This window comes from Chiloscyllium punctatum, chromosome 37, assembly GCF_047496795.1.
Source record: "Chiloscyllium punctatum isolate Juve2018m chromosome 37, sChiPun1.3, whole genome shotgun sequence".
Lineage (NCBI taxonomy): Eukaryota > Metazoa > Chordata > Chondrichthyes > Orectolobiformes > Hemiscylliidae > Chiloscyllium > Chiloscyllium punctatum.
The window spans coordinates 43,311,521-43,329,867 of NC_092775.1; the positions used below are offsets into that span (position 1 = coordinate 43,311,521).

Here is an 18,347-nt window from a genome sequence, read left to right on the forward strand (position 1 = left end):
GCTAACACATTTCAAATACCCTCTTGCAGTCATAAGTTTATTTGCATTGCTTTCATAGAATATAGAACACATATACCAGAAGATGAAACTTTGTTGGAAAAAAGGTCATATTATTAAAACAAATTATGAAAATAATCAGTGACACATTAAAATGGCAGTTGCTTTCCCTGCCACAGGACAGAATTGTTTATCCGAACACTTTGGCCTTGTTTTTGCTTAGTTATTTAGGTTTGATTTAACTTCGATTGCACATTTCCTGATGGAAATCCGGTCTTGTGTCTTCGCCTCTCAAAGATAAACCAACAAAACTTGCAGAAATTCGGTTATGTAGAAATTCTCAATGTTAGACCAGGCATTATAACACAGCAAACTGGAGCTTTTGTTGTCAAAGGAGTATAACGAACAATACTGAGAATCAAGATGATGCATTTATAATTGACAGCCAAATTTTGCAAATATTCGGTGGTATAATTCTACGTATTGTATCATAACTTCTAACGTGAACAAGATGAACGGAATTCTATGCGAATTAAAGTTTAAAACCGTGGCATTCGATTTAAAACCGAATTACAGCTATACAGTTTTGTTTTAATCGTTCTCAGGCTGCAGTCTTTCATGGAAGGATTCTACTGCAAGGTGTGTCCCATCAATTTCGACCCGCAACAATTCCACGGCTTAATTCCATCTTTGAAACCAAAAACACATTTTCCAACAAGAAGAAACGTAAAGAATATTATAGTGCGTTTTAGCCATAAAGGTGACGGGGATTTTCTAAGTCAAAATATAAACACAACGGTTCTAAAATTTAATTTGTAATAAAGTTCCGTTTATAATTTGTGTCAAAGTTCCCAATGCAGATGCTTACATAACTACCCCAACAATAAGCATTGCTTGTATGCACGCTATTGAAGAATGTCTATGGAGGCGTGTAAAAAGGTTTTTGACCCCCTGATGGTGTTTATTTGCTGCCTGGGCCAGTGAGAGAGCGAAAGCAACAGAGAGAGAGAGAGAGAGAGCGTGTTATTGTAATGCAGAAGGCGCGGCCTCGTTCAGATGGAGATGTGCGGCCCAAGAAACCGGTAATCCGGGACATCAGGCTTGTAACGTCCCATTTTGCCCGGCTTCGAACTATTTTCCAGTAAAATCTCAGCTTCTTTTACAGACATGAAGCATGAGGGATGAAGAAGACCATAGTTTGAAAGATGGGTGACCGCCCTCGGCAAATGAAGCAATTCTAGGCGAGTAATGTGGTTGTTTAATGCAGCGATGCCTTGTATATTCTGCTCTCAAATACCAATGCGCGTTGCTGATGTTAAGCAAGATAAAATATGATTTAGGATGATCTGTGTAAGAGTAGCTGCCGGGCCTACCTGAAAAAGATGTAGCAGAAATAGACAAATTCTAGAAGCGTTGGCCCGTTGAAGTGGGGCACAGGGCCCTCCACCACGATTAAGTATTAATATTTTGAGTTTCGGCCCTGCTTCTCTTTTAAAATGTTAGAATAATCACAACATGTGGGCGTGATGTGGTATTAAATGTGGAAAAGCAGATTTTCGCAGTTAATATTTTGTGCGTTATCGGGAGGAAAGCGCGCCTTATTTTGAGATCAATGTCCACCGATCAGTCCGAAGTCCAAACAGTACATGTGGCCAGGCTGCGCCCGGTATAGACTTTGCAGTGCAAATGCTCGATGTTGCTGTGATCTCTGAATCATGTTAGTTTTAAAGCCAAATACAGACATCTCGAAAGATTTTTTTTTAAAATCAATCGATATACCGATCTCAAATGCTGCAGATAGCTTGGCTCTTTGTCTCTTCTAACAGTGGGTGGTAGACTAGGGAAAGGAAGAAAATGGCGAGTCGCAATCATTTACATTTTCTTCCGGTATATCGATCGATTTTGCCTGCCTTCCACTGCGGTCCGCAGAAATTGAAGTGCAGAGTGGTAGGAAGATTCTCCATAATCACTATTTAAAGTCTTTGCATAAATGATTTCGTATATTTGCATATAAACGCCCGTGTCCTGTTTGCTAATGGAACAGCACAGTAAATCACATATTTCTGCCATTTCATTGAACATTTTGCAGAAAGCTGTAAACAAAATAAAGTTGAGAGATTTATGTATGCATAAAGCAAGGAATCGTATCTCATAATTCCCAACTTGCTGTTCATTAAACTCAAGTAAACAGTTAATTCTCATTTATTCGAGTACATATTGTCTAATTTTTAGAAGACAAAATGTGTTGAAGAATACACAATTCAGGGCTGATGATTTAAAATGTTGTGCTATATTTTAAATACACATTAAATCTCAAGTGTAGCATTATTTTAAATATTTTGGATAATTTATCGGCGATATGTAAATATTAATAAATCTATTCATTGATTCAGTTTTCTGTTATAAATCTGTCACCTAGCATTCCGTAATTGTAATTCTGCTAACCTATTTAAGTGACATCACAGATCCGTCTCGAAAAAGTGATTAAAAAGCAAAGAACTCGACATCACTGTTAAACGGGTAGTGGCTTAAAACATGCAGTAGTTCCTTTGAAATGAAGCAATTTAACATGTATACAGATATTGCTACAATGGTGTTGTTCCACCAGACAAACTGAACACATGCATAAATTGTTGAACTTAAATAAACGTTGTATCCTTTATTTCTGCCTGAGAATGGATCTGTCTTCGATTTGGTCATAAGCAAATTTTTAAATATATATTCACCAAGCGTATTCAGAAGTAATTAAGAAGTCCCGCTTGATTTCGTGGCAAGCAAAAATTCAGCACTGTCAGAGATGTGTCCGGATTAAGTAACAATGAGGTCACCCTCACAGGTATAAAAAGTGCTGATTCGTTTCAATACCATGGACAGCGATCTGTCTCCCCTTAAACCGTTACCAAGATTTTTGCATACTTCAACACTGATCTAACTTTATCAATATGCAGCTGTAAAACCTATGTCTGTTTAAGCTTTTTGGCAATGAAATAAATCTAAAGCCAAATACTAACCGTAAAATATTAATAATACTAAATACAGGCAATATCGGGGTATCGACGAGAAGGTTTTCACATACGTGTGTGTGGATGTTAAGAACATAAAGCGGAGAGTTAACACTTTGGCCAGAAGTGACAATGAAAACCGTGTCGTTCTAAAACTTGAATTTTCATTTGTTCTTAAATGTGAGCTGTGCTGTTATAATATGTACTCGATTTGGACCCAACACAGAACTGTGTTGGAGGAGAAGGGTTTTGTCATTCAGTAATACGTCAATTAAAAGAAACTGTTTACAAGATGGTATTCGTTTAGAATTTCACTCCTTCAGTTTCAAGGACATCCTGCTGATCAGGATTTGGTTAATGGAGGAGAACTTCTGGCCCAGCAATGACGTCATGGGTCCAATGTAATCCTCTTGTGCTGAACCCAATCAGCAGATGTGTCGCTTGTCTGGATGGAGAGCGATTAATCCGTTAGACTGGATCAGATCAGCAGCAGCGCCAGGACTGGACCAAACTGCCTCTAGTCCGATAAAGAGACCGGATAAATTGCAGAAGCTTTTTCGCCTCTTTAACAGTCTGGGATGGAGGAGTGGAGGACCAACCGTTCTTCAGCTGATTGCAGCTCTAACCATTGCTGGTGCCTGGGAAGAGTTGCTGATCCCTTCTCTTCAGTATTGTAGAACGAGATGGGCATGAAAACAGTGAATGCAGGGAGATCAATCGCCTTTTTTCTCCCTTCCCCGCTCTATTCAAGTGAAGCAAAAAAAAAGCCAGCGCATTGGAGTTCGTTAACAATGGATGTGTCAGGGACACTTTCATCCGACGCAGAAGCTACCCGGCAATGGAATCGGTAAATCTGCTAAAAACTAGTGGTGCTATACACTGTAATTATGGGTTTAGGCGGAATAACAATGCGCAATGTCCTGTCTACACTGTAATTTGGGAAGAAAAAACTGGATTTTGCGATCGATATTAATATGCTGGTCTTGAACGTGGAGATTAACTGGAAGCAAGAGCAAAAGCCCCTTAAATTGTAGAGAGTTGTTTTCTTTATCTTTAAACTACAGAAGCACGGAACTTAGCATCCTGATCGATGAAGATTGTGTTGTTTTCATGTGTTATATGTTTTTTTCTTTTGTTCAACTATTCGGCCAGTACGTATTTTTAAAGAATTAACAATAAGTGGGTGGATTTTCCATGCAAATAAAGGTTGTTTAATTGGTGATTTATAGCCAACCGGACAGTTTCTGTTACTTGGCGATGCTGACTCCTGCTCTCCGTGTTCACAGCGGACCTTGATTTAATGTCCATACAATTAAGGCACGCGGTGAATGCCAAGAGAGGGGCCGTCAAACTTCAATCCCAATTTAATTGGACGCAGCAGCCTTTAAAGAAACACAACAATATCATCCGCCTATGTAATCAAATAGGGCAAGTCTACCCTTTTAATATTTAAGATCCAAAATTTTTTTAAAATTCTAGCGTTTAGGTTTCGGTCGAAAAGTTATAGCGCCAACGCAACGTTATTTTCTTCAACCTTATGTAATAAGTGGGCCAGCCTGTAGTTTAGATTGAATTGATACCAACACCGGACAAAAGCAGCGAGGTGTAGTTTCAGTCAGCTGTTGTGATTTCTCTTATTCTTTTTGATGATAGATTTCGATTTGTTCCAGTTATTATCACATTGTATTTGTAAAGTGGCGTGCGGTCTTGTAAATCCAAAGCTTAGTAGATCTTCTACTTTGTACATTCTCGGCTCGATTAGGCGAGTTCTCTCTCGCTGCTGTATTCCTGCACTGCCGACTATTAAATAGCAATTTTGCCTAAAAGGACCTGGTTTCAGTAGTTGAAATTATTTGTGTTCGTACCTGTCTCTCTGCCAATCTTCCTCAAGAGCCAGAAGTAGAACGGAGGCAATTCACTTAATGGAACCCCAAGGTTAATGACAATCATTGCTTCATTGTTATAACACAAGAACCTCATAAAATGTTGTCGGGCGATAAATAACGGGTTTAGATAGGGCCCTGTCAGCAATGTTCAAAGGGTTTGTTTTTAATAACTCGCGCAAAGTCAGCATTGCATTTGACCTAAAGGGCACCTTCTTAAATTGGCTTTTATTTTTTTTAAATTGTACCATTAATTTATTTTTGACTATTAACTCTTGCCTATTACATGAATCATATTCACAAATGTCAATATTCAGTCGCACATTTGTATACGAATTTGCTTTGGACGGATTATTTAAAAGAATTTCGGAAATGGGCGATATTCAAACACTACCAGTGATTGATAAACTGTATTGTCGGTTTAAATAAGGGACATTTAATAGAATGCTACATTGCAATCTAGAATTCAACAAAACAATCCGGGCTTTTCTACCTCAAAAACTCGACTCTATATTTGCTCAATGCAGGCAGAATCTTTTTACTCTTCTCGCTCTGACGTGCAGGCGTGACAAAGTGTCATTTTAAGGTGTGTCAATGTGTTTCCATTTGTAGTTCTGCTATTTAAATTGTTCTGAGTATATGCGTAAATACTAGACTCAGAAATGAGTATAGGAGAGATCAGTTTGAACTATAGGGAGCAATTTGTGTGAACTCCTTGCGTTGATACAAACAAATAAAGCGAGAATGAATCTTAACAAATCGTTCAAAAGCTATGTAACCATGGCCTGCTTTACGTCATCATATTTGAGGTCGCCCTTGCATTATTCGATTTCTCTTAAAACATGAGATCGCTGCAGATAAATTCAAAATCTTATCGTTAAAATGTTTTTTTTTCCATGTCAAATATACAAACAAGCTTAGATTTTGTGTTTAGAAGGGTTGTGATGTGATTGGTAACGAGAGGTTACTGTATCGAACTCAGTCAGACTGGGAGGTTTAGAGGCGAGGATTCTAAATTCACTTCACTGGCGCGATCTGTTGAGATTCTTTGGGTTTTAAACTATCAATTCTAACAGCAGTTGCGTTATGTACAACATTCCATTGAATAGAATACACATTTTGATGTTTTGTTTTATGTGTGCAGATGGAAGACAACAGCGACAGACGTACTGAATGGTCTTGGATACTGGGCCGATGAAACGGAACCAGGAAATAGTACTAAAATCCAAAACAGATTAAACATGATAGAGTTGGACAGAACATAATTTTATGCAAACACCCTTTTGTTTGCCACATTGCCCCAAACCTTTGTCACTCATTGCCCTCCCTTCTAGCTATCTGTTGGTTAATATAAATCAAAGTCCATCACGATGGCCTATTACATCACCTGAGTTTTGGTGTTCAATGGAACTGAAGGTCTAGCTTTTTCTCTGTGCTACATCGATGAACAGAATTGGTCGCATTTTCACCAATCCGAAACAGCCTATTAATAGTTGAACAATATATTTTCACTGTCGATGCTGTAACATTTTGGTCTAATCGGGGCGTTTCGGTGAACCCTTTAGTTTTCTCTGTTGACCCCGTTGCACCACCTATTATAATTCTGTGGAGTGTTGGCTTTCTCTCATACTGCAGTATTGCGTGTTATTAAAGCGCCCCCTCCAGGTTCATACTCTTCATTTCCGACCCGAAATCTAAGCGTTCGAATCAAGTCTATTAGTATGAAGTATTTTTACAATTTTAAACGTACATTCATTTCAGCCACCGAACTATCATTTAGCGTGTATCGAAACAAAGCAAGGTTAGCACAAAATTATCCCTAACACAAAAATGGAAATCTCGGATGTGCATTTATGGAACGTATTAACTGCTTCTCAGAACTTCACAGTTAAGTGATTCCTCTGAGATGTTCTTGTCTTCTAGGAAGACTTAGCACGTTTCATAAACCACATTGAGATGAATGATCGGGGTTTTTTTTGTTTCACTCGCTGTTCGAGGGAGGAATAGTGGGCCCAACCTGTTTTCTACAAGTTCCCAATTGTACTTCCTCCATAGAACTGCTGCATATAAATGGGGCCTTTGTTCAACGCCTCATCTAAAGGATAGTACTTGCAACAATGCAGCACTCTTATCAACCCTGCATTGAAGTGTCCCGTGAGATTAAGTGCTCACGTACTGGATACGCGTTTAAATCGGAAGCGTTTCGACTAAGAGAATACGTTGAGCGTAACAATTGATGGGATGTTTCTGGAGAAGTAATTTACTAAACGGGAGCGAGTCACACTAAACCTAATATTTCTTGTGAAGAATAAGTGAAAATTTATATGGAGAACTTGTCTTAAATATTGTAAACCGGCTAAATTGAACTAACAAGGGTCTGCATGATACAGCCGCACAGTAATACTGTTCTACAGTAACCTTGTTCGTAATTTCAATTTCCAACAACGTCTTCTGTTGGATCAGATTCACAAATTTAATATCGTTTTATGTTCTTGAAGTAGATTTTGAAATAGATTGTTTAGGATATAGGATTCTAAAAATATAAACAGGGAAGATTATATATGTAGTTCCATTGCAGATAGGATTGCTAAATGTGATCGCTCTTTGCGAAGATCAATTAATTGCAATCCGGTGTATTTTTAGCACGGTAATGCTTTGTGAAGCTATTCTTGTTCTCACTTTACCCACCCTGCCGCCCCTACCCCCCACATGTGGGTATGTCACCTTCGGTTTTCCATAAGAGTTCAAATTACATTAGTGACTTTGCTGTTTCCGCCATTAATACAATTGAAATCGAGTTTTTGCCAATAATAGTATATTCCTGGGTTCTTAAAATATTAATCTACAAATCGTACAATGGAAAGGCTAATCTGGCGACACAAGTATAGAGCTCAGTCTATTTCGTGTAGAACGGAACGATACGTTAATATAGCTCCAGTGCACACTTTAGTATCCCTATTTCCGCAGTATAAGCATTGCTACAGGTAATGCGAATAAAGGCAACTTCAATTGGTTTCCACTGTTTCTTTTAAAATAAATAAACAAACTTTCTTTGTTTTTGAAGTAGAATCGAATGATTGGTGTAATAAGATTGATTTATTTGTAACTCCACATCGTTAACGTCAGGCCACGCAAGATAGACAGGTCTTTCCCCCGCTTTTCCCTCCACTGACTGTCAGCCAGTCACTACTGTATTATAGGGAACGTCTCCACATTAGACAAAAGCAGTGTTTGCATTGCCTTTAACATTCCAATTGTGTGCAAATATAAATGAATGAACAAGTAAGTGATTTTGAAACAAGTAAGTGCTGGAAACCTGTAATCAAAGCGGAAAATGGGAAATAGCCAAACGAGTTTGTTAGCAACTGAGAAGAAAGCAAGTTAAAGTGACTCTCTAGGTTGGGAATCCATCACCACAACTGGCTCTCCATTCGGACTGAGACTTCTTCCCATACATTAACCTGCCTTTTTACGAACCCTATGATGTGGATACACTAATTCCTGGTTTATTTTATTCCACACTTTATCTTGGTGTGTACAGGTGCATTGTTATTTAATCAATGCATACAATTCCCGGGCTAAATTAAAGCAGAACTTTCATATTTGTTAAGTATTTTCTCTCCCCCCTTTTCTTATTTATTTCCCTTGCTTCATATTTGGAGTGTCGTCGATACAGCCCTGTCTTTTTATTCACTTTAAATATGGCTGAACAAGAACAAAAAAGTCTGCACTGAGATAGTAATGAGAAAATTGGTATATTTCGGGGTTGGTTATCTGTGCGTTTGTAATTTTCCGTACACGCAATTAAAACGCAGATGTAACTCAGTTTTGCCATCGAAGAGCTGGGGCGGGGTGGAGGGGGTGTCGGAAATCGGAAATGCAGTAGCTCTGACTACATCCGGACAGAGAATCAGGATTAACGATGAACTTTCATCAATTCGGAAAGCTCATCGTCCTGAAGCGTTACCTTTTGCATTTGCTTCCTCAGATCTCCGTTTTGGCCCTCTGAACATTTCTAGTAGTTCCTGGGTCTTTCTTTTGGTCAACCAATAAAGGTGGCTCGGGAATCGGGTCAAACAAACAACTGTAAATATATATTTTAAAAAATCAAACGTGAAAATGAAAACAAAAACGCTTAAAGTATGTCCCCAGTAGAAATTTTTCAACAATAGTGAAGACAGGTCTTTTTTACAGTTCCTTGAGACGTTTCTGTGTTTAGGTCAGTTCAAGGTGATATGGTAAACGCTGATATTGGATAGTTGGAATTTGTATGGACAAATGCTTGCAGTCTATGTGGTGACTATCATTGTGAGTTTTAACCATGAATGGATTGGGTGATCAAACATATCCTACCTCCCTTCTAATAGCCACGTTACTATTTGTGGGGTGCCAGCATCGATTGGTCTTCCAGGGGGAAAAAAAAAGCTGCTTTCAAGAAATTGTGTTCACGGTTTTTCATAACATGCCGGATTAATATTTTCCTTATACATTTCGACAATTCTTTAATTCATGAGAAATTTGTAAAGCGGCTACACCAGGGAAGCTTCGATCTTTCATTGAGGCCATATCGAGAATAATAATGAATATAGATTTCTCAGTTGAATGCATGGATGGTATCATCATTATTAAGAGGATTGATAATTGCAAAGTCCGTTTCCGATTATGCTGATCCTCCAAGCAATCCTTTGTTCTCCACTCAATCCCTTGTAACAGGGCATACCTTATTTATTAATGTCGCTTGGTAAATTTCGCTGCCGATTTTCACCAATTCAATATGTCAAATAAGTTTTGTGAAATTTTTTTTTAATAGATCAAAGAACCCAATGATTGGTTAAATGTGTTTGCCAAACAGAATATTGTGGGTTCAACTCCTGCATCGGCTGAGGCTACCGTAACGGATTGTTGTCCTTCTTAACATGTTCCCCTTGCCTGAGGCGTGATAACCGTCAGTTTATACCACCACCAGTCATCTCTCTACATTGAGAGAGCAGTCTGGTAAGACAATGTCGATTTTAACTTATGATGTTTCAGCTGTACCTACAGATTTATATAAAAACAAAACTTATTCACCCAAGGCAGTATCTCTTGGATATTTTACAGTGATCATGAGACAATCTTCAGTTTATTTCAAGTTTAAATGCAACTTGGATCACGGTTTACAATAAGCATGATTTGAATTAAACATTTCATCTTGTTTTCTGATTACAATAGTGTCTTTTCTAAGGACTATTAGTGTTAGTTTGTTAAAAGTGAGGCGCATCATTTTACCAGTGATTGAACACAACAGACTTCCATACATGTTGGATTTCTACATTCTGTATATTGTTTAATGTGGCAGTAGTTTTATTGCTCTTCCTGCCCTTTTATTTTAATCATACTAGTCTGGATTAACAAATAATCCGATTACCACTTTCCGATCGCTACGCAATTAAATGTAAAATTTTACGCCTCCAACAATTCCAAATGCTTATGAGGTCTCAATTATCCACCCACAGCACGAGATTATTTCATCGGATGATCGGTGTTAAACTAAAACAAAACTAGCTTCCACGAACCTCTTGCATGTTTCCAATATTTCAATTCTACTAAACGGTAAAGAAATGTGTCGTTAATTTTCAGGGAATCATTTCTAATGTAGAAGTCTCACTGCTGAAGCGGTTAATCCAGTTGGGTAAACGGATATTTGTCGAATAGAACCCCACCTGGATTTGGTCTCCAGTAAATGGGGACGTAGTTCCCCTCAATTCTGTGTTAGCTATTTAACAGCCTTCCAGATCCTTCCTATTGCATGTAGAGAATATGCACCTTTGCCACTCTTTAACTGGTTACAGCATGTAATCGACCTTCTTCATTCATACAGTTCTGCATAAAAGAGGAAACAAGCAAGTCCAGTTGATTCAAGTAGTCTGTGTCAGTGTTTATCCCGAGGCATCTTAAGCCTATCCTCACATTCCTTTATTACCTTCCTTTCATCTATTGAAACTAATTGCTTCTGGACGTGTCAATTAAAGACCTTTTGCTGTTGGGGGAATTCTACTTAAAACAGAGAAAATACTGGAATTTATTGTTCACTCTCATTTTTTAAAAAAATAAAAGTACCTCTTAACGTGTGAAAAGCTCTAAAGTAAAGGTAGCATAAATAAAGTCTAAAACTAAATACAGTTTTTTTTATACTTTAACACTTTCAGATATACATCTTGAAATGAGGATGCATTTCCAATTTAGGCTGCAATTACCAGGCTGAAGATTATTGTTGGCAATTGCAGATGAATGGGATAAGTATTTGCCTGGAGAAAGGAGAAAATAATTAAACTAAATACAGATAATACATTCATTTTCTAATGCCACCAATAGGAATATCTAAGCTAGACTACAAATATAGTCTTAGACTAATACCTGTGGAGTCTGACTACCAATGAGGGAAACAAATTCTACATTGATTGCATACATGCAGAGACTGCCCAGTCAATTTTAAAATCTAGTTTTGACTAGTTTGAAGTCATATTACATTCAGTATGGACTCCAACCTAATGAGACTAGCTCTTGGAGAAAGTCTTTTTGTTCTCAGTTTTGTGTGTTTTGGTCAGATTATTGACTTGACCCACAAGGTGTGCTGACCTTCATGTTGCTACACATCTAATAAAGCCTTCTATTAGTGGTAGATCTGCATCTTATTACTGCAAACTTGTCATACAGAAACAACATTTTATGAATTGTGTGACATTTTAACATTTAAGTGAACTTGATGACATCATTATTTTAAAAACTCTGAGGCAGAATAATTGATCTCTGACACTTTGGTAAATGTAACTGACATTCATTATAATAAGTTTATTTATTTATGGATTTATAGTTAATTATTTCTTTTTTTTAGGATTAATGCAGTTAAAATATGACACTGATTTTTCTTAGCAATTTTCTTTTTGCCAATTTTCTCCTTGCCATCCCTGAAAGTAATAGTTCATGCTTCGATACAATGGTGCACACAGGAGTACATTTCAACAATAATAAACATACTTCAGGAACTCATTCAACTTGATATGCTCCTTATGTGAATCTAGATACTGAGTGAGGGTGCATTATTGGCTGATGGAAGGTAGCACAACTGTCCTTTATCCAATATTTGTCATAAGAGATCACTAAAGAGCTAGAAGGAGGTGCAATGAATCCAGTCTACTGTTTTTGATCACAAGGACACTAATGCCAAGTACTAACCACCAGAACCATTGCAATTACTTATTCAGTACAGATGGGGATTAAATGAGAACCTAGTCTGTATAGGTTAGGCAGTAGATTTGAACCACTGAGGGGCAACAAAGCATAATTGATGCTAGAACTCCCTCCAGAGGCGCTTATTAAATCACAAAGGAATACAGAGAGCCAGTGAACCCATATTTACCTAATTAACTTTACCTAATTATTTACTACATTAACTTTTAATGCATGGTATAAACAGAATATTACATGAAGACCTTAGGGAAATAATTTATTTCACTTGACTGATGCTTATCATCAATCAGAATGAATGGAATCAGTCAATTACCAAATCAGCAGGCACTTCAGATAGCTTCTCACTTGTCACTGTCTGTAAAATGCACTCATGGCTTTAGGTCTGACCCAATGAATGAGTAACATGATTTAACTCTCTTGATGTCTGATTTTTCCGCAATAGGAGAACATTTTAAGAATTCAGGATTAATTGACAGAATGTGATGTAGACTACAATAAGGTGCACTGCTCTTTATTCACAACATCGCCTTACCTTCTAAATGAACCTTACAAAGAGTTCAACTATATGCAATAACTGCAAAAGTAAGTCCAAAAGATACTTGTAGGTTTAGAATATACCTTAATGTGTAATAAATGAATGTTTAATTTACCATTCACATATTGAAATAGGAGGATCAGACAATACAAAGAAAATAACTACCAGAAACTTGACAATTTAATAACTTATCTTTTATGAATCCAATTTCAAGTCTTCACATTGGAGGAGTATAAATCCCATAACACAATATTCACAGAACATTCTTTCTCTGTTTTATCATTTATTCTCAATTCTTTGTGTAACAGCTTTTCTATATATAGATTTCATTAGAAAGCCTTTTAAATTTCCAGAATACTTCTTCTATTATTTAGATATTAAGAAGTTCAGAATCCATAAAATAATCTAGTTGGTGTGCCAAGCAATGCATATTTAATCCTTGTTTTTAATCCCCCTATCTGAGGGACTGGCATGTCACTCCATCTTCCACTTTTTGATCTGCAAATTAACTATAAAAGCTGTGAAAACAAAGACCACCTTTTGTTTACTTTATTCTTTAAAATTTACTGACTAAGTCAAAGCAGAATGTGCAGGACACTGCCAGAATAAGACAGGGAATGAAGAAAATCAAGAAATAACAGATTGGTCAAACCAAGCTTTAATTTTAAAAGAAGGTAAGTTACAGGAACCCGTGACAGTTAGGGAGATCAGAATTCTATATTTTTGAGTTTAACTGAATGGTTGCCATAGATTAGGAATTTAAGTGATTTTTACACAAGTTTTCAAGTAATTGAAGATCAATTTCGATTGAAGTGATACAGGTTGTAGGAATAATCAATGGTTCAGGAAAGGCAGATGATAACAGATTCATAAAATAAAACTAAACTAAATAAACAAGAAAACAATATCAAAAGAAACAAAGAAGATAAAAGAGGAATAGATAACATAAAGATAAGGTCTTTGTAATTAGTTAGAATATTTGTAAATATCAACTTGAGTAATAAAGCTATCTTTGCCACAATATATAAAGCCACCTTGAATTTCAAAGGTTTAAAAATAGTAAATAGATGCAGAACATGCTGAAGATGCTAACACTGTGAATGTTCAAATTATTTTTGAGTTCAATGGAAAACACTGACAGAGTGACAATATGTATCAGGAGGCAGGATATACTTATATACAGAAAGATGTTTCTGAGTTGATGAATTATTGCTGAACATATTTATGAACATTGATTTATGAAATAACAGAACTGAAGGAGGCCATTTGGCCCATCATGCTTGGGTAAATTCTTTGATAGTGTTGTCGAATTAGTCGCATTCCCCATATTTTTTGTGTAGTTGTTAGTTTTATTTCGCTATATTAAGTACTTAATTCTTTTCAAAAAGTTAGTATTGAATCTGTTTTCATCATACGTTCAGGTAGTGTATTCCAGATCACAAGACTACAGTTTTTATTTTCACGTTGCCTCTACTGACATTCACTGTAAATCTGTGTCCATTGAGGGTTAACCATTGGAACATTTCTCCTTAAAAATACTTAATGATTATGAAAACTACTATTAAATCTCCTTTTAATTCTGTACTCAAAGAAGAAAAAACTCAACTTCTCCAGTCTCTCTGTATACTTAAGTTCCTTGTTGCTAGTATGATTTAAGTAAACTTACTATATCTTTTCTGTACCATCTCTAATACCTGCAGGGCAATGCCTAGAATAGAACACAATATTTTATCTGACACCTAGACATTGTTTTTAAAGATCGAGTATAATGTCCATTCTTTTGTTCATGACGCCTCTATTAATGAAGTTGAGGATAACATATTTAACAGCCTTCTGACCTTTCCCACTAGCTCAAAATTCTGTCTGCTCCTGCTTTCCTTCTAAAATTGCAGCATTTAGTTGCTATTGACTCCTCTATTCTTCTTAACAAAATCATTCTGCATTGTATCATCTGCCATTCATTTGTGGATTTCACCACGCTTAGTCCTTCCGATATCTGTAAACATGTCTGTCAATGTTTGTTACCTTACTGAATTCCATTTCATTTGCAAACGCAAGTTCAGGTTATTCATACATATTACAAAGAACAGTGGTCCTAATATTGATCCCTGAGGAACCTTTATGTCATTTTCCCGAGTCTGAAAAACAACCATTCATCACAAAACACAAGTTTAGCCGAAGGATAATACTCAGATATCAGATGAAGTTAAGGATAAGAGGCATAATGCTACATTAAAATGACCAGAGTGCACACATACCATTGAAGGTATTTTTGAAATTAATTATCAGGGAACCAATATTGTTGGCAAGGCTGGCATTCATTGTCCATCATTGAGTTTCCTGAGAAGGTAGTGGTGGGCCAGGTGCTCCAACATTGCTGTTAGATACAGTTTTAGGATTTTGAAACAGTAATGATGGAGAAACAGCAATCCATGTCCAATTTAGGATGACTTATGATTCAAATTAAGGACAAAAGGGTAACTAGGGAGAGAATAGGGCCCCTCAAAGATCAGCAAGGCAGCCTTTGTGTGGAGCCACAGAAAATGGGGGAGATAATAAATGAGTATTTTGCATCAGTATTTACTGTGGAAAAGGATATGGAAGATATAGAATGTAGGGAAATAGATGGTGACAACTTGAAAAGTGTCAATATTACAGAGGAGGAAGTGCTGGATATTTTGAAACGCACAAAGGTGGATAAATCCTCAGGACCTGACCAGGTGTGCCCTAGAGCTCTGTGGGAAGCTAGAGAAGTGATTGCTGGGCCTCTTGCTGAGATATTTGTATCATCAATAGTCACAAGTGAGGTGCCGGAAGACTGGAGGTTGGCTAACGTGATTCCACTGTTTAAGAAGGGTGGTAAGAATAAGCCAGCGAACTATAGACCAGTGAGCCTGATGTCGGTGGTGGGCAAGTTGTTGGAGGGAATCCTGAGGGACAGGATGTACATGTATTTGTAAAGGCATGGACTGATTAGGGATAGTCAAAATGGCTTTGTGCATAGGAAATCATGTCTCACAAACTTGATTGAGTTTCTTGAAGAAGTAACAAAGAGGATTGATGAGGGCAGAGTGGTAGATGTGATCTATATGAACTACAGTAAGGCGTTTGACAAGGATCCCCATGGGAGACTGGTTAGCAAGGTTAGATCTCACTGAATACAGGGAGATCTAACCAGTTGGATACAGAACTGGCTCAAAGATAAGAGCATGGTGGTAGAGGGTTGTTTTTCAGACTGGAGGCCTGTGACCAGTGGAGTGCCACAAGGATCAGTGCAGGGTCCTCTATTTTTTTGTCATTTATATAAATGATTTGGTTACGAGCATAACAGGTACAGTTAGTAAGTTTGCAGATGACACCAAAATCGGAGGTGTGGTGGAAAGTGAAGAAGGTTACCTCAGATTACAACAGGATCTCGATCAGTTGTGCCAATGGGCTGAGAAGTAGCAGAAGGAGTTTAATTCAGATAAATGCAAGATGCTGCATTTTGGGAAAGCAACTCTTAGCAGGACTGATACACTTTATGGTAAAATCCTAGGGAGTGTTGCTGAACAAAGAGACCTTGGAGTGCAGGTTCATAGCTCCTTGAAAGTGGAGTCGCAGGTGGATAGGATAGTGAAGAAGACGTTTGGTATGCTTTCCTTTATTGGTCAGAGTATTGAGTACAGGAGTTGGGAGGTCATGTTGCAACTGTACAGGCCACTGTTGGAATATTGCATGCAATTCTGGTCTCCTTCCTATTGGAAAGATATTGTGAAAATTGAAAGGGTTCAGAAAAGATTTATAAGGATGTTGCCAGGGTTGGAGAATTTGAGCTATAAGGACAGGCTGAATACACTGGGGCTGTTTTCCCTGGAGCTGAGGGGTGACCTTATAGATGTTTCCAAAATTATGAGGGGCATGGATAGGATAGGTTTAGGGTGAGAGGGGAAAGATATAAAAGAGACCTAAGGGGCAACTTTTTCACACAGAAGGTGGTATGTGTATGGAATGAGCTGCCAGAGGAAGTGGTGGAGGCTGGTACAATTGCAACATTTAAAAGGCATCTGGATGGATATATGAATAGGAAGGGTTTGGAGGGTTATGGGCCGGGTGCTGGCAGGTGGGACTAGATTGTGTTGGGATATCTGGTCGGCATGGACGGGTTGGACTGAAGGGTCTGTTCCATGCTGTACATTTCTATGACTCTACAACTAAGTGGAACTTGGAGGTGATAGCATTGCCATGTACCTGCTGCCTCTTTTAGTTGATGAAGGCTATAGGTTTGCTGCTGAAAAAATGTTGGCAATTGCATTTCTGTATAGCAGTATGGTGACAGAACATAGACCTGACATCAGAATCCTCTATCTTCAGCACCAGAGTTTTAGAATAAAGTATCAATCATTTTGAACTAAGACTAAGACTTTTTTTCCATGCAGAGGGTTGTGAACCTTTGAAGATCTCAAGTACAGTGGGTTGCCAACACTCCAAAACTATAATATATTCAAGACTAGGATAGAGGCCTGTTGCAAAGTGGCAGCAGTGGCCCAATATGAAGCATGGTGGCAGCAGTGGTCAGACCACATGAAGGCCCCCTGTGCTGGTCTGCAGTGAAGAACTCTTGGAGAGAGATTGTGATGTTTGTCTTTTTAACTTTGCTTCTTGTTTGTTGCTGACCTATGGTTACCCTGTGTATAGCTGTAATGTAACTTTTTTTCTTTATTTCTTTATTCAATAACTAAGGATTGTACCTAGGTACTCAGTACCTAAGATGGCGCTGTATGTTGGTGACATTCTTACACTGTAAATGATCTGTAACTGAAGAAGCTGTACCTAGGTACCTTTGTACCTAAGATGGTGCTTTAAGTGGCGCCTTACAAACTTTTCACTGTACTCATTTTAGTGCATGTGACTTTAAAGCTAATTAAATTGAATTCAATTCAGATTGATTTTAGATTTCTCAGGAAATCAAGGGATGACAGAGAGCAGACAGAAAACAGCAGCTGAGGCTGACAGCCATGGTTAAACTGAATGGCAGAGCAGGCACAAATAGTTACAAGATCTACTCCTCATTATTTAGGTTCTAAGTACTTGGCCACTCTTGGTAAATATTTCACTCAGGGCACCATCTATGCCCTTGTTTCATTAACATTTTGTCCAAGTGCTGTGCAATATGGAAAAAGTGCTGGAAAAGTTGTAAGTGCCTAATAAAAAGGTACATTTCACCTTTCTGGACTTAACATTGGTTTTTATAGCTTTAGGTTTTAAACACTGTTCCTATTCTCTTGGACAATGGTAGTGGAGATGAGTACATCAGAACCATTGCGAGTGGAAGAGGGGTTGGGTGATGTTTGAGGAGAGGATCCTCTATTGAGAGTGTTGTGAATTCCTATTTATTCACTTTCCTCATAACTAACCATGGCAGCCTTTTATTTGCCAGGTTTTCTTTGCTTTATCTTCTATCTTTCTATTAAGCATTTTGCAGCCATAAATCAGCACTGCCCTCTATCCTATCACAGGCCTACCCCTTTTGTTCTCCCCTTCCTTGTTGATTTTCCCTGGTTTGGTACTTACTTAAAAATTGTTAATCGTTAGTTACCACTTATCAGTCCTGCCACCTGACTGTTCAGCATCATTTGTGACTTCTCTGATACTGAAATAGTCTGTCTTTATCCAGCAAGACCAGAACTGCAATCAAGCTTAGGCTAATAAATACTAAGT

General features: G+C 37.8%; 1 long non-coding RNA gene across 8 annotated transcripts in view; it reads left to right on the top strand.

Annotated features, from left to right (window-relative positions):
- Positions 1-968: 968 nt before the first annotated feature.
- LOC140463050 (uncharacterized) overlaps positions 969-18,347 on the top strand; it is a 37,016-nt gene continuing 19,637 nt past the window's right edge. For 2 of the 8 annotated variants that reach the window (XR_011954587.1, XR_011954590.1), the window contains exons 1-4: positions 979-1,238; positions 3,037-3,846; positions 6,027-9,877; positions 12,555-12,694. This is a non-coding gene — a long non-coding RNA (uncharacterized lncRNA). Of the gene's footprint in view, positions 1,239-3,036; positions 3,847-6,026; positions 10,091-11,070; positions 11,706-12,554; positions 12,695-17,065; positions 17,803-18,347 lie in introns of those variants that run through there. The other 6 variants (XR_011954589.1, XR_011954593.1, XR_011954592.1 and 3 more) reach the window with 6 other exon arrangements.